Source organism: Cupressus sempervirens, chromosome 3, assembly GCF_028749045.1.
Source record: "Cupressus sempervirens isolate cs-2001-9-10 chromosome 3, ASM2874904v1, whole genome shotgun sequence".
Taxonomy (NCBI): Eukaryota; Viridiplantae; Streptophyta; class Pinopsida; order Cupressales; family Cupressaceae; genus Cupressus; species Cupressus sempervirens.
The window spans coordinates 530,397,706-530,415,212 of NC_143120.1; the positions used below are offsets into that span (position 1 = coordinate 530,397,706).

Sequence of the window (17,507 nt, forward strand, 5' to 3'; positions counted from 1 at the left end):
TTACACTGAAAGAATTCTTTATGAACAACATAGTGATATCCTACTATCAAGTAAAATACTCTCCTATGAATGGTACAATAGTATGGACTTCGTCAAAACCACAATATCAACTTTCACAGAATCACAATAAAATGGGCAGTCTATTGAACTATTGAAGTAGTTAATACAAAAGAAAACTTTCATTAAATATTAGCTTTTCGTATTGTTGGCCTCCTCTAGAAGGAGGAATGCCTCCAAAAATAAGTGTATGCCGCTTAGAGTCGTGAAGACGTGATATTCTTTAGTAAAAGGCCTAAGAAATAGTTCACTCTGCCTTCACCACGTGGCTCCGTAAGATATTAAAGAGAGAGATGAGAGTTTATATAGCACTACCATTGACCTACTTCTTGTCAAGGGTTGAATGTGGGACTAAAAATCAACTCAAAAACTACAAAATACAATTCCTCAGCATGAGATTTCAAAGGCTCTCGTTCGAGTTTTCTTCCTTTCATAAATGCATTTGGTTATTTAGTTTGGTTAATTTTATTGTTTAAACTAGTTAATAGGGGATAGTTTAGTTGGGAGTACATTTTCATTATATATCCAAAAATACGCTCCTAAAAATATCTCCATGTCTCCTATTTATCAATAATCTAGTATATTTTTTCAATTAGGGTTCATTTGGTTGCCGCGATAGGAATTGAGAATCGAGAATTTTTATTTGTTCTCTGTTTGGTTAGACAAAATGGAATATGAAATTTTTAGGTCTTTGTTTCGTTCTTGATCTAGTGTAAGAATCATCCCTACAACTATATTTCCAAAGACACAAAATTTGCTAAAAATGCGAAAAAACAATGCCACATCACTAAATGCTGAAATAAGATAAATCAAGCATCTTAGAATATAAAAATGATTCATCAAGGTTAAAAACTATTAACTCAAAGTAAAACTCTTAGTACAATGTTGTTCATAAATAAGAGTACAATTAGTCAATAAATAATTCAGCATAAAATGAAGTCATTGATTTGGATGAAAGAATCATTACATCAAATGAACTGAGGTGTTGAAATACCATAATTATACATCACATAATCTTCACAAACTTGAAGAATGATACTTTACTAACTTTAAAGTTTACAATATCCATTAATCAAGATTACATGAATAGAATGATACCGTACATCATCTCTAAGATGAAGATATAAGACCTTATGATAGGTGTTGAAGTTTGATAGGTGTTCTGAAAGTACATCTAGTCTCTAAAGCCTTCAGACATGGTCCATCTATTAACTGAGATGAGAGTGTGGCCCAAATGCTTTTACCTCACCAACCACGGAGTGATTACTCCATTGAGATTCTTCTTAACATGAAGAATACCCCGTCCCTAGCATGAAAAGCCTAGCTTCCTAAAACAAGATGGATCAGATGGATCTAGTATAGCCATGAAACATACTACATGCAATCCATGTGCCTAGTACCCTAAACATGAAATGTGGCAAGGAAAAGAAAAGAACACTACATCTCTACCCATATGAAGTGAAAGAAAAATTGTAACACATCTACCAACATGTACATTTATTTTTAAAAATAAAGCATATCATCACATATGCAAGATAAAATGAGTATAGTCACAAACATATGCTACATATCAAATCTGCATAAACTAAATAGCTTGGTCAAGCACTCAATTTGTTAAAAATACTGAGATAGAGACAAAACATAATGAGTCCTATTCATAGAATTTTGACAAGCTGAGAGAAGTAAAATGTAATGCATCAAACCCCGCCCTCCCTTATGCCACATTACACCCATCCATAAAGGATTAAACCTTAGACAATCATAACAACGACAAGGTTTTAACAATTATCAATGAGCTAACTTCAATAAGGTTGCAAAGATGGAGCACAATTTTGCATTCAACTATAATAGCATGCACTTAATTAATCTAATAGGATACAAAATTGAAGCATAAGTGGCATTAGTATTCAACTAGCTTAACTAGTTTTACACAATTAGGTTTAGCATCTACAATTGGATGTACCCAATCAACATTAACTAGTATTAAAAGTATTAGCTAATTTTATGAAATGGTTATAGCATTTACTAATTGGATATTCCAAATCAGCATTAACCAGTGTTAAAATGATAGCATGATTTTCTTACATAACATCTGATGGTACACAATAGCATAAACAAAATTCATAAGTACAATATGCATACAAGATCACCAACCTAGTATTATAATTTGAAACAAGGCTTGAACCTTCAACATTATGGACACAAGGTTGTAGTTTACAATGATTCATTTTACTCTATTCCATTTATAGAATTTCTATATCTCAGACCTATGGTACAATTTCCTAATTGTGCAAGAGTCTTAAAAATTTAGTTGGAGCTTGCCCAACTGCTACTTATAGTAGTTTCCAAATTGATATGAAATCAGTATTAAAGTTCCACTTAATAACATGTTTTAGAAGTTTAAGAAAATGAAATTTGAATATGAAGTTCAGTGTCTGTGAAGTTTAACCTCTCAGCACACCGGCTAAATCTAAGTTCACAGATAGAACTTATTGGTGAAATCTAACATCTAGTCTCCATCAACAGAGTATTGGGTTTTGGCACAACTTTAAAAAAAAAACAACTATCCAAGTCCCATGCTATGGAAAGATAGAAAGAAAACATTACAACTACTCGTTTCTTATTACTAAATATTACTTCCACAGCCACATGACTAAATTCCAAGTAACTACCTCTTAGTAACAAAAATAAGTCTATTTATTAGTTGAATAACCTTAAGCAACACCAATAGTATAGTTAGACTAATGACATACAAAATTGATTCACTTAATCTGAGAAGAGTAATTATTAAATTGACAAAGGTAATGTCTACAGTCACTAATTTCTCATAGCCATTTCAAATATAGGGGTTTTAGAAGAGCTATTTTCCAACTGTGTCTGATATAATTGATATTAACAAGTTTATACTAGCAATTTGTTTTGATTTTCATCGGCAAGCATAAAAGAATAACTCAAATATATTGTAGATCTCAATCAAACCCAAGCAATCTCCTATTCTACTCATAACTCAGTATTTGGATAGCTTTTTAGGAAAGACTAGAATGTTTTGACTATTATTCAACAAAATAAGTGTGGAATGTTGTAATTTTTAAACAAACACACAAAAAAAACCTATGGAACAACCGTTAACTACACACACTCCTTTCTTGGTCTAGCTGCTCATGTGCCCATCCTTTCCCAAACTATCACGTGTCTCTTCCAGCTACACATTTGCTTTCCCTCTCTTCAGTCACCCCTATAGTGATCAGTTCTCTTTTTCCAACAATTTTAGCTAGAAACCCCCAAAATGGACTCATGCAAGGAGATTTTTTTTTGGTTTAGTATCAACTCACACCTTCCTCCAAAATCCTATCACTAGTCCTCCTTTTTAACTCCAAAAACTCCCTCTTTTAAGAATTATGGTTGTATTAAAGTATTGTCTCCCACTCCCCTGCACAACTGCCTCTAGAATCTCCCTGATTTCTCTTCTTCCACTTCTCCTCCACTAATTGGACTCAGCCCATTAGAAGAGGGGATGAAATGAGAGAAATTACTACCATATATATTGACTTTACTGACAAACAATCAAAGAATAAAGATTTTTTTAATCTGTAATATGGAAATTGATTAAAGAAACTAGTATTAAATACAAACATTCTTTAATATTTCCATTTCAAAGATAAGGTAAGAAATTCAACCATGAAACACACACACACACACACACACACACACACACACACACACACACACACACACATCTATTGCAATTCAACACATAATTTCTAAGTGTTTGTGTGTGGGGCTACACAAGATGATCTGGTTTTCCCCTTCTGAGAAGCTAACCCTCTCTACCTCAACCACACTCTCGTCGTGATGAATCCTACATCCACTCAAACACTCACAAACAAGATTGAGTGAACATCCATCAATTTGATAATTGATTTGACATCATAACATAAATGTTATAACATAAGCATCAACATACTAAATATGACATCATTATGTAACATGAGTCATTACATTATCATTTTAAATAAAATTCATCATAACATAAAACATCATGAATGACATAACCATTATTTTCCAATACCTTTACTATCCATTAAATCATACTAATAATCTCATCATAGAGTTGTAGTCAACTTAATAATTACTCAATCCAAGTTAAAACAAAGTTTGACCAAGTCAAAATTGACAAGGTTACCACATATTTGCCATGCAGACAAAGACAAAGAAAGTCGCAAGACGGGTCATGACATCTAGTGGAGTTGTCTAGTGCAAATGTAGTGCTTGCCCCTAGTTTACATATATGTTATCATTGTCGAACTCTTTTAGGCCAGTTTTATACTTGATGATTAGTAGCATTGTTTTGAGATTATCAGATATTGTTTCAGATTTAGCTAATTTATGATGAGATTACTTAGCATTCTATACTTCATGTATGCATGATGATTATTATAGCATTTTTAGTTATTGATGATCATTAGTTAGATGGATTATCATGTGATTTCTTATGGATACTTACCTTAAACTGCATGTATATGGTGTGCGTGTATGTTTTCTTTATGTATGGCATTTCTGATGTGGTTAAGGAAGGGAGTCATAATCACCTGCTAGTCAAGATCTACATGATGCACCACTTCTCGTCATTGTCTATTTAGCTTAGAATATTGTGTTTGTACATGCATGAATTTTATGTAGATAATAGGTACAGAGTATCGACTTCCCTGAATTGCGAGGATGAGCATACCCTATCGCATTATCTCAATGGTAAGAGAGGAGAGATAAATTTTTAAGTCCAAATCCTAAACCTTTGAGCCATTTGTCCTAGAAAATTAGGACAAGTATCTAAGATGTTTACCTTCCAAATGTGTCGGATGACATTAATTCATGATTATAACCCTTTAGTTTGATCTTGTATGTGTTTTTCTATGATGCATTTTTGTATTTTGTTTTATAAATCTTTGGTGGTTTTTCTATTAATTAAGTCAAATTAAATAATTAAATTAATGATTTAATTTAATAAAGAATTATTATGATATTTTAATATTATATTTAATTAATTGAGAAACTAATTAAATGAAAATAATTAAATTTAAAGATAAAAATTACATGTTTAATTTTAGAATGTGATAATATTTATTTAATTTAATAATAATATATTTAGAGTTAATTAAATAATATATTTAGAGTTCATTTTTAAATAAATGCTAAATACTATTATTATTTAAGTTAATAAATATTTTATCAATTAAATGTTGGAAACTAAATTTAAATAGTGAAAAAGATATTAATTTATTAAAAGTTTTAAAATTGCATAATGTGTGCATGAGATTAAAATTTAATAAATTAATTAAAAAGAGAAGCCAAGTGGAAATTAAATAAAGTTATTTTATAATTCAATAAACATGCATGGAAAAGATAAATAAAAGATAATTAAAAGATTAAGAAAATTTAATAAAGAGTTGAAGTCTGGTGAGCAAGGAGTCCTCTCGCGTGAATGTATATTTAGTGCCCCAATTTTAGGAGAGAACTCCTTATCCCCAATTGAGGGTTCATTTTTGAAAGACTGCAAATTTTGGAGGAGAAAAGGATTTTGGAAGATAGAAGGTTTGGAGAGAAAAAAATTTCTCTCACAATCTTCTCAAATTTGTCTATGTTTTGGGTTTGGGTTGACTAGAGTGTTGACCAATTTTAGGATGTCTACTAGAGGCTTGGGGGTTTTGTGAATGTGGTGTTATGCTGATCTGATCTTGATAATTTTTTTAACTTAACCATGGTAATGTTATGCTCTATGATGAGTGTGATTATATTGTTGTTTACTATTTTTTCATTGTCATTGTGGGATAGTGAGATAAGTGCTATGATATATTTGGCTTAACCATTTTGAGTCTTTGATCAGTATCATTGGGATACTTTCTAGTTGCTCACTAAGAACTGATGGGTATTGTGATTTATCTTTTGATGCTTTCCAATCACTTCTATAGGGCTAAGGTGATTTTACTATGATTCTTTGATTTGTGATTTCATGAGCTTAGGGTAAGTTATCTATATGTAATGTCAGGAAGTGGCTTGCAATGGAGGTCAGGGCCCTAAGTGGCTACCAAGGTAACCTATTTTAAGTTGTTAATTAAGTGAAAACACTACACTAAATGAGAGTATAATGAACCTAATAAGAGTCTTTGTATGTTCTCACCCATGCCTCGAGTGCTAGTACAAACTAGAATGGGAGTAGAGAGAATGCTTGGTTGCAACCCTGCATCATTAGTATGTCTTATTAGTACAAGAGGATACTAGTGCCACATAGGATCACTAGGGGGTTGGGGTCCTAAGAGACTGCTAGGGTAACTCTAGCATTGATTCATGCGATGACACTTGCCTGCTATCATAGTAGGTTTCTTACATTTCTTTGTGTGACTATGGGTTTAGATATCGATTTATCTTGGAACCTTTGAGTTAGATTACTTTTAGGACTTCTTGGACTTAGAGAGTACTTTTGATATTTGGATTGATATCTTGTTTGGGACTTGAGACTATATCCTTAGTGTGGTGGGAGTGGAGCTTTTTGGGTTACCATATAGTCAGGTGGTAGTGCTTTTTTACTCTTACCATTGAGATCTATCTATTGATACCATGGTTGGATTTTCCTTGTCTACATTTCCTTTCATTATATCTTTGTATCATTATGATGGATGATTATATCTTATGATGGATGTTTATATTTTTTATGATGGATGGTTTCATTTATGGCATTGTGCTTTGTATCATGGATCCAAGAAGGATGATGTAATTATATTTTATATATGTATATTCTTTTAGCCTTTCATACCCTATGACATGTGCAGTGGATGATTGAGCATTCTGAATTTTATTGCCAAGTGGCATTCGGAACAAATGCATATTATTTAAATGGACATTGGACTTTTAATTATTCTTTCATATGGACGTGGTATTTGTTAGACTTAGTATTAATTAAATTTAAATATGATTCAATGTTTTGGGATCCTTAAGGAATGTAACTTGTTATGTATGCTTATAGATGATTATTTTTTATTGCTTCTACTACTTTATGTTTGATGTGTATGATAATTCTTTCTTATTCAAAAAAAAAAATGTTGACAAACTTAGTAAAATTTTAGGTTAATTCTTTTGGATCCCTTGTTGGAGCATTACATCTGGTATCAGAGCCTGAGTTTCCACATTGGGAGCTCTAGGTATATTGGAATGCCACTAGTTGTTAACTAGTTGAAAAAAAATCAAAACTTAAAAAAATTGTTATGTATACCTATTTCAAACTAAAACTTGAACTAGTTGAACTGAAACAAAAATTTATCTTGTAGTTGTATATTTTCATACTTGAACACTTAAACTTCAAATTTGAAATATACGTAAACCTAAAATTAGGAAAAACTAAAAATTGAACTTATTGTTTTCAAAAATGCGTCTTTTATGTATGCCTCATAGTAATATGTTTTATGGTTGTTATAGTATCTTGTATCTTGGATATTATTGTAGGATGGCATCTAGGATGAGATCTTCTATTAGAGGTCATAACCTTGGCCATGGTAGAGGCCATGGACAAGGTAGAGCTATCAATGTACATGAGTCTATCCATGAAGTGAGCATCAAGAGGAGAACCATAGAGATTAGCAGGATGACTTTGAGGAGGTTGACCTTAGGGAAATCATGAAAACCATCATTGATCACTTACCTCCCATTCAAAATCAAGATGGAGCACATCACGGAGGACACGAGCAGAGACCTAGGTTTAGGAGCCCTTGGAGGGATCGACATAGATCCATAGTAGTTTCTCAAATGAAGGATCTTATGAGTTCCAAGTTCAAGCCCTTTAACAGGCATGGTTCAGGTTATGTGTTCGAGTAGTGGCTTATTGCTCTTGATAGGGTTTTTTTTGTTTAGGACTTTGACAATAATGTCAAAGTGAGGTTTTCTATTACCAACCTGGAAAACTTTGAAGCCATTTTGTGGGCTATCAAATAGAAGAAGTTGGACATAGAAATGAATAATGTCACATGGGATATATTCTTGGAAAACTTTCATGAGCAATTCCTACTAGAGGAATGGAAGCAACATAGAGAAAATGAGTTCCACAACCTAAGACAATTCACTATGACTATAGTAGAGTATAAGCACAAGTTCTATGAGCTCATTTCCTTTTTGAGAATTAGTGACAACCCAAAACAATTGGCATAACATTTCATCAGAGGCTTGAACAACCATCTAATTTGGGGTGTTAAGGTTTTTGAGCCTAAAACCCTCAAAGATGTGATACATCAAGCCATCCTTGTAGAGAAGAATGTCAACCTTAGACATGGGGGTTTTGTGGGAGTGCCTACAACATCAGGATCTAGGGGCAACCACAACTCAGGTGGGAATAGGAAGCCTCCTTTTCCAAAAGGGAATTAGAACCAACATCAGCCTTAGTAATCACAACAACAGAAGGGATCATATCTTCAAGCACAAAGTAGTGGTGGTGATTCTAACACTAAGAACAATCATAATGCTCAATGCAATAGGTGAAATCAATACACTCAACCTACATAGAGCAACCATTCTTTTCTAGTATAGCCACCAGTAGTCGAGTGAACCTCCTATAGGATGAGGATCTAGTAGAGCCACTAGATGTTATTCTTTTGGAAAAATTGGACACATTGTAGCCCACTGTCCATAGTGTGTATCTCAATATTTGAGTCCTAGGCTAGCAGTATCTAAGCCCATAGTCAAAGATACAGGTAGAGCTCATAGGGTATGTGTAGCAGTAGATCACCATTAGGTAGACCATTAAGGGACCATGGTTGAGATGACGAGAGCTATCCAAGGTACACCTCTCTTTTTATTATTTGATTCAAGTGCTACATATTCTTTTACTTCACCATCATTAGTTGCTAAGTGTAAGCTAGAGGTGGTTAAGCAAGATGTGGGTTGGCAAGTAGAACTAGGCTTAGGTGCTAAGGTTTCCACAAATTCTATAGTTTAGAAGTGTGAGTTAAGAATAGGAGGGTTTGTGATGTTAGTTGACCTTTAGATTATTCCTTTTGGCTCCTATGATTTAATCTTAGGTATGGATTGGCTTGGCTCTCATAGAGCCAGTAGATACTATAAGAAAAAGACCATCATATGTCAAGATGACCAAGGGAAGGATGTGGAGATTGTGGGAATATCGAGGCCTATATCCCTATGGATGATATCCACTATGCAGTTGAAGTGGAGCTTTTGTAAGAGATGTCAAGTATTTGTTGTTATGGTAAATGAGATGGAAGAAGAAGACCTTATGGGAAAGACTTTAGACCACCCTATTCTATAGGAATATGTGGATATCTTTTTGAGTGAGATTCTGAGCATGCCCCTGAAAAGAGATATTGATTTTAGCATTGATCTCACTCTAGAAGCAGAGCCTATTTCTAGAGCTCCTTATCATATGACCACTTAGGAATTGAGTGAGTTGTGCCTTTAGCTAGAGGACCTTTTGGCTAAGGGTAGTATCAGACTGAGTATATCACCATGGGGAGCTCTAGTGCTCTTTGTGAAGAAGAAGGATGGTTCTTTGCACCTTTGTATTGATTATAGACAACTGAACAAGGTGACAATAAAGAACAAGTATCCTCTACCAAGGATCAATGATTTATTTGATCAAAATAAAGGAGCTACACTATTCTCCAAGATTGATCTTAAGTTAGGATACCATCAGCTTCACATCAAAGATGCTAATATCCACAAGATCACCTTTTGAACTCACTATGGACACTATGAGTTCACAGAAGTTCCTTTTGGGTTGACAAATGCTCCATCAGTTTTCATGTTGTTGATGAATGGAGTGCTTTGTTCTTATCTTGAAAATTTTTTACTTGTGTTCCTTGATGATATATTGATATATTCTACATCCCATAAGGAGCATGAGGAACATCTACATTTGGTTTTGCAGTGCTTGAGAGATAATCAAGTGTATGCCAACTCAGAGAAGTGTGATTTCTTTCAACTAGAGATACAATACTTAGGGCACATCATATTGGGTGAGGGTATCTCTATAGACCCCATGACGATTTAGGAAATGGTAGATTGGCCTACACCCACTACCATGTCATAAATTTGTAATGTTATGGGTCTAGCTAGTTATTATCATAGATTCATCCAAAACTTCTCTAGAATAGCACATCTTATCACTTCCCTTGAGAGGAAAAGAAAGAAGTTTTTATGGATGGAAAAATGCGAGGAAGCATTTCGAAAGCTCAAGGAGCTTTTGACCAGTGCACTGATTTTATTAGTACCTAATCTAGTAGGTGATTTCATGGTGTGTACAGATGCTTCCCTTGAGGGGATTGGAGTGGTACTAATGCAATATGGATGGGTGATTGCCTATGAATCACACAAACTCAAGGATCATGAGCTAAATTATCGTACTCATTATCTTGAGTTAGTAGTGGTAGTTCATTCCTTAGTAAGATGGAGACATTTCTTGTTAGGACACAGATTTGAACTTCATAGTGATCATCGCAGTCTATAGTACATTTTCATGCAGCCTAATCTAAATGTTAGGCAAAGGTGTTGGATGGAGTTTCTATGCAAGTATGACTTTGAGGTGAAGTATATGCAGGGGAAGGAGAACATGGTGGCAAATGTTTTGAGTTGTAGGAGACATGTGATATCATCTATGACTCTTATTATGGATTTGAGGAGCCAGATACTTCAGGCACTCCCTACCGATACTTGGTATCAAGAGGTGAGAAGAGAGATGGATTCAGGGAGACCATTGGAGAGTAAGTTTTTAGACTTTGTTCTAGAGTTGAATGGCCTTTTGAGACATTTAGGAAGGATCTATGTACTGCTACTGAATGAGATTTGTACATTGATCCTATTAGAGGCCCATTGTGCACTTTATGTGGCACTTCCAAGTGTCAAGAAGATGCATGTAGACTTGTTACATTTATTCTATTGGACAAGGATGAAGCGTGACATTGCTGATTTTGTGGCTAGGTGTCTTGAGTGTCAGAGAGTCAAAGTAGAGCACTACCATCTGGAAGGGCTTTTGCAGCCAAATCTCATTCCTTCATGGAAGTGGGACATCATCTCTATGGATTTCATAGTAGGATTACCTATGACTACTTGTTGACATGATGCTATCATGGTCACCATTGATCATTTGACTAAGGTGGAACATTTTTCAATGATGAGGTCATCCTACACTAAAACTTTTATAGGTAATGTCTTCATGTGTGACATCATGAGACTACATGCATTCCTTGAAAGATCATTTCAAATAGGGATCCTGTATTCACTTCCTCATTTTGGACATCACTACAGCATGATCTTGCAGAGAAATTGAATTTCAATTTAACATATCACCTAGAAAAAGATGGGTAGACAAAGAGGGTGAATTAGGTGCTGGAGGATATGTTGAGGATGTATGTGATGGATAGACAAACTCTATGGGAGGACTATCTCTACCTAGTGGAGTTCACTTACAACAACGGATATCACAGTTCTATTGGCATAGCACTGTTTTAGGCCTTATATGGTCATCCTTTCCGTACACCTTTGAGTTGGGATAGTCTTGAGGATCACATCATGTTGGGTCTTGAGATGTTTTGAGATATGGAGAAATAGGTAGTGCACATCTGAGAGCATGTGTCTATGACACAGAATAGGTAGAAAAAGTATGTCAATATTCATAGAACAAATAAGTAGTTTGTAGTAGGAGAGAAGGTTTTCTTAAGAGTGCATCTATGGAAGAGTCTGATCCATTATGGAAAGGGTTCAAAGCTAGCATCTTGCTTTGTAGGACCGTTCAAGATTCTTGAGAGGATTGGTCTAGTTTCCTACTACCTTGCTTTATCACCCAGCCTAACTCACATCCATGATGTTTTCCATGTTTTAGTACTTAGGTAGTATATTCTTGATGTGGTACATGTTCTTGATTGGAATGCATTATAGGTAGAGGATGGGCAGCTGGCTTTGGAGCTAGACCACATTTTGGAGTAGCGATAGTTGATCATCAGGGGTCAAACCATATAGTAGGTAAGGGTCCAATGGGACCCTACTGATTATTCATCAACTACATGGGAGGATGCATTTGGATTATAGGATTTATATGCCTACTTGTTTGTAGGCTTCCAGGAGCAAGCCTGAGTCTAGCAGGGGTGGATGTAGTGTCTACCCCTAGTTTATATTTCTATTATCATTGTCAAACTCTTTTAGGCTAGTTTTATGCTTGATGATTAGTAGCATTGTTTTGAGATTATCAAATATTATTTCAGATTCAACTGATTTATGATTAGATTACTTGGTACTCTATACTTCATGTATGCATGATGATTATTACAATTTTTTTAGTTATTGATGATGATTAGTTAGATGGATTATCATGTGATTTCTTATGGATACTTACCCCATACTACATGTGTATGGGGTGTGTGTCTGGGGTGTGTGTGTGTGTGTGTGTGTGTGTGTGTGTGTGTGTGTGTGTGTGTGTGTGTGTGTGTGTGTGTAGGTGTATGTTTTCTTTATGTATGGCATTTTTGATGTGGTTAAGGGAGTCATAGTCACCTACTAGTCAGGATCTACATGATGCATCACTTCCTGCCATTGTCTATTTGGCTTAGAATATTGTGTTTGTACATGTGTGGATTTTATGTAGATTGCAGGTACTAGGTATCGACTTCCTTGAAATACCAGGATGAGCGTACCCTATCACATTATATCAATGGTAAGAGAGGAGAGATAAATTCTTAAGTCCAAATCCTAAACCTTTGAGCCATTTTTCATAGAAAATTAGAAAGTATCTAAGTTGTTTACCTTCCAAATGCATCGGATGACATTAATTAGTGATTATAACCCTTTAGTTTGATCTTTTATGTGCTTTTCTATGATGGGTTTTAGTATTTTGTTTTATAAGTCTTTGGTGGTTTTTCTATTAATTAAGTCAAATTAAATAATTAAATTAATTATTTAATTTAATAGAGAATTATTATGATATTTTAATATTTAATTATACTTAATTAATTGAGAAATTAAATAAATGAAAAGAATTAAATTTAAAGATAAAAGTTACAAGTTGAATTTTAGAACGTGATAATATTTATTTAATTTAATAATAATATATTTAGAGTTTATTTTTAAATAAATTCTAAATACTATTATTATTTAAGTTAATAAATATTTTATCAATTAAACGTTTAAAAATAAATTGAAAAAGTGAAAAAGATACTAATTTATTAAAAGTTTCAAAATTGTGTAATGCATGCATGAGATTAAAATGTAATAAATTAATTGAAAAGAGAAGTCAAGTGAGAATTAAATAAAGTTATTTTATAATTCAATAAACGTGCATTGTAAAAAAAAAAAAGATAAAGAAAAGTTAATAAAGAGTTGAAGTCTAGTGAGCAAGGAGTTCTCTTGGGTGAATGCACAATTAGTGCCCCAATTTTAGAGAGAACTCCTTATCACTAGTTGAGGGCTCATTTTCGAAGGACCGTGAATTTTGGAGAAAAGGATTTCAGAAGAGAGAAGGTTTGGAGAGAAGAAATTTCTCTCACAATCTTCTTGGGCATAGTGATTAGCATCAAAGTCCAAGTAGATTCTTGTGGTTATTCACATAGTTTATTATGCTCTTTCTTTTCATGTCTTCTTCGTGACTGTGGATTGTAAATCCGAATTTCTCTGTGATGAACTCGTGAATATTTCAATATTGCAAATTACTGAATGCATGTTAATATCTTCGATACATGTGGAGGTTTAAAATATAGTAAAACAAACCTTGTTTTGTAGATTTGGAGTCTTAATTTTATTCGGGAAGGGTTTAAAATGATATGGTAATTTTATATTGAAAAGTCTATTGGTTCATTGAATTTTCCCTATCAGAATTTGGTAGTAATTTTGTTTAAAAATATATTTTTTAAATTATTTAATAAAGGGGGGGGGGGGGATTTTTTATTTTGTTTTGTAACAAAATATTTTTAAAATATATACATATATAATTTTAAAAAAATCTTGGGAGGGGTAGGTTTTACCCACCCTCTACCCTGTCGCTACTTAAAAGAGGTGGTACCTCTACTTCGCAAGTATTATGATAGCAATGGTACCACATACCACTACTACCATAGGACTTGCAATAGTAGGGTACCTGCTTACAAAAAGCCAACGGGCCTTTAAAAAAATGCATGCTTTTTTTAATTTAAAATATTATAAAATTTGTTTCATTACTAATTTTAATTAATAAATTTTATTATTTAAATCAATTTTAATATTAATAATTTTTTATAAATATATTTAAATTTAATTCATTTTTATTAATGATTTTTATTATTAAATCTATTAACTATTAATAAAGGATATTAATATAATTAATTCATTTTTATGGGTATTATTTAATTTAATTGAATATAATTTAATTAAGTTTAATTATTACATGAGAAGTATCTAATGGATTTAAATCTATTTTATTCGATAATGATAATGACTTTAATAAAATGGAAATTATTTTATTAAAAGATCATTAGTTTTTTATTAGGAAAATAGGTTTTACAGGGATCCTGAAACCCAAAGTTTTACAATAGAAAATAACTTAAAGCAGAAAAGACAGAAAAAAAGCTACCTCAAAAGGCCAGAAACAAAAAGGCCTGAAGCCTGAGAAACAAAGGCCAGGAACAGAGCCTGGCGGGCAGACTAGTGTCCCTTCTTTTCCATTGGCTACAGGGTTTCTGCAGTGTCACTTTCATTCTGGTTGGCCTCTTCCTCCTGGATTGTGGGGAGGAAATGCATCTGGTCCCCCTGACTTTCCTGGATTCCAGTCTCTTTCTGAGGATCTTCCCGGCTGGTTATGTGCTCTATACTCTGCTCCACGTTCCCCACAAGACTGGCATTAGTCAGATAGTCCCCAAGATTAACAATGTTTTCATTCAGGTATGGAGGGTATCCACAATCTGTTTAGTCACAACCTGGTGGACGTAATCCAGCCTTTGGACCTTCTGCTCAAGCCTGGTGATTTTGTCCTCCTAATTGTCTCTGGGGTCCTGGCTTCTGTCTTTTTCCTGGCTGCCCACCTGGTCTTTACTACCTCTGGCCTCATGATCCTTGACATCCCCCCTGTTGTTGGTCTGGTTGGACCTGTCCTTCAGAGTCTCAATTTCCTGAAAAAGCCACTTAATGGAGTGAAAATTGTCAATCAGGTTGTTCTTTGCATTGTTGAGAAAGTTGAAACCTGTTTCACAAACATTGTCAGAGAGAACCAGAAGAGTCGGGTCAAGGAGCTTGTCATAGTGGGTGCTACTATCAAGATCCCCCAACACCTAGATTTTAGCAGTTCTCTAACAATGCCCATACTAACACTATCCACATTGAAATTGCTCCAGGCTCTTCTCTTATTTTTCCTGATGGCCTCCCCCCCCTTTTCAACCATGATTTCTATCATCTCTTCTGGGGGCAAAATGGGGACCTCCAGGGGGGAGGTGGCCACAGTAGAGCTGGGGGGCAAATCAGCGTGGTCACTAAGATGATCATGGGTTGGGGTCTGGTCCAATTTTCTTTTCTTGGGGTTATCTTGGGTTATCAAGGGGGTCACCTCCTTCTTGTCCTTATCTTTCTCCTTGTCGTCTTCCAACTCACTTTCCTTCTTTGCCATCGAATCTGCCTCCTCCGACTCCGTATCCGACTCATCACTAGAATCCTTAGGATGAGGGGTAGGGGAGTTAAGGGGAGGGCATCTAGGGCTCTTCTTGCTAGGGAAGTGGGGAGAGGGATTGGCTTTTTGGGTTTTAGACTTGACAGATTTCACAACGCACACTTCCCCTAAGTCTGAGCTGGTAGTGTCCTCCAAAGAGCCACTTGAAACCCCAATGGACTTGACTCTTGTCTGGGTTTTCAGAAACTCAAAAATGAGGAGTAGAAGACCTTTGTGAATGGAAGGGTTCTTGAAAACACTACACTAAATGAGAGTTCTTGAAAGATCATTAGTTATTATTTTAATAATTTAAATAAATAAATAATTACCCTTAGGTTATTTTAAGAAATTGACTTAAGATATGATGGGGGTAATTTTATATTCTATTTGAATAAACAAAGGGGTTAACTTGTAGGGTAAACTGAGAATCTTTTTACTTGAAATGTACTTGAAATGAAAATTGAAACCTTACATTTAACTCATCATTAAGTTTTTGAAATTCAAACCAAGCTATGAAACCTACACTTTGTTTATCTATATGTTGTCTATGTTTTGGGTTTGATTTGACTAGAGCATTGACCAATTTTAGGATGTCTACTAGAGGCTTGGGGGTTTTGTGAATGTGGTGTTATGCTGATCTGATCTTGATATTTTTTTAACTCAACCATGGTAATGTGTTGGTATGCTCTATGATGAGTGTGATTATATTGTTGTTTACTATTATTTCATTGTCATTGTGGGATAGCGAGATAAGTGCTTTATATATTTGACTTAACCATTTTGGGTCTTTGATCTATATTATTGGGATACTTTTTGGTTGCTTGCTGAGAACTAATGGGTATTATGATTTATCTTTTTCCAGTCACTTGTATAGAGCTGAGGTGATTTTACTATGATTCTTTGATTTTTTATTTCATGAGCTTAGGGTAGGTTATCTATATATAATGTCGAGAAGTGGTTTGCAATGGAGGTCGGGGCCTGAAGTGGCTACCAAGGTAACCCATTATAAATTGTTTAATAAGTCAAAACACTACACTAAATGAGAGTAAAATGAATGTAATAAGAGTCTTTTTGTGTTCTCGCCCATGCCTCGAGTGCTAGTATAGACTAGGATGGAAGTAGAGAGAACATTTGGTTGTGATCTTGAATTGTTAGTATGCCTTTTCAATACAAGAGGATACTAGTACCACATAGGATCACTAGGGGGTCAAGGTCCTAAGAGACTGCCAAGGTAACTCTAGCATTAAACTTGGAACCTTTGAGTTAGATTACTTTTAGGACTTCTTAGACTTAGAGAGTACTTTTGATATTTGGACTGATATCTTGTTTGGGACTTAAGACTATCTCCTTAGCACGGTGGGAGTGGGCCTTTTTGGGTTACCACGTGGTTGAGTGGTAGTGCTTTTTTACTCTTACCATTGAGATTTGTCTGTTGATACTATGGCTGGAGTTTCCTTGTTTGCATTTCCTTTCATTATATCTTTGTATCATTATGATGGATGGTTATATCTTATGATGGATGTTTATATCTTTTATGATGGATGCTTTCATTTATGGCATTGTACTTTGTATCATGGATCTGAGAAGGATGATGTAATTCTATTTTATATATGTATATTCTTTTAGCCTTTCATACCTTGTGACATGTACAGTGGATGATTGAGCATTCCAAATTTTATTTTCAAGTGGCGCTTGGAACAAATGTATATTATTTAAATAGACATTGGACTTTTAATTATTCTTTCATATGGATGTGGTATTTGTTAGACTTAGTACTAATTAAATTTAAATGTGATTC

The 17,507-nt window shown here is 34.3% G+C and overlaps 1 non-coding gene across 1 annotated transcript; it reads right to left on the minus strand.

Annotated features, from left to right (window-relative positions):
- Window positions 1–209: 209 nt before the first annotated feature.
- LOC149567502 (U5 spliceosomal RNA) lies at window positions 210–328 on the minus strand. The gene has a single exon (XR_016363134.1). It is a non-coding gene; the product is annotated as a U5 spliceosomal RNA (small nuclear RNA).
- Between the last annotated feature and the right edge of the window lie 17,179 nt (window positions 329–17,507).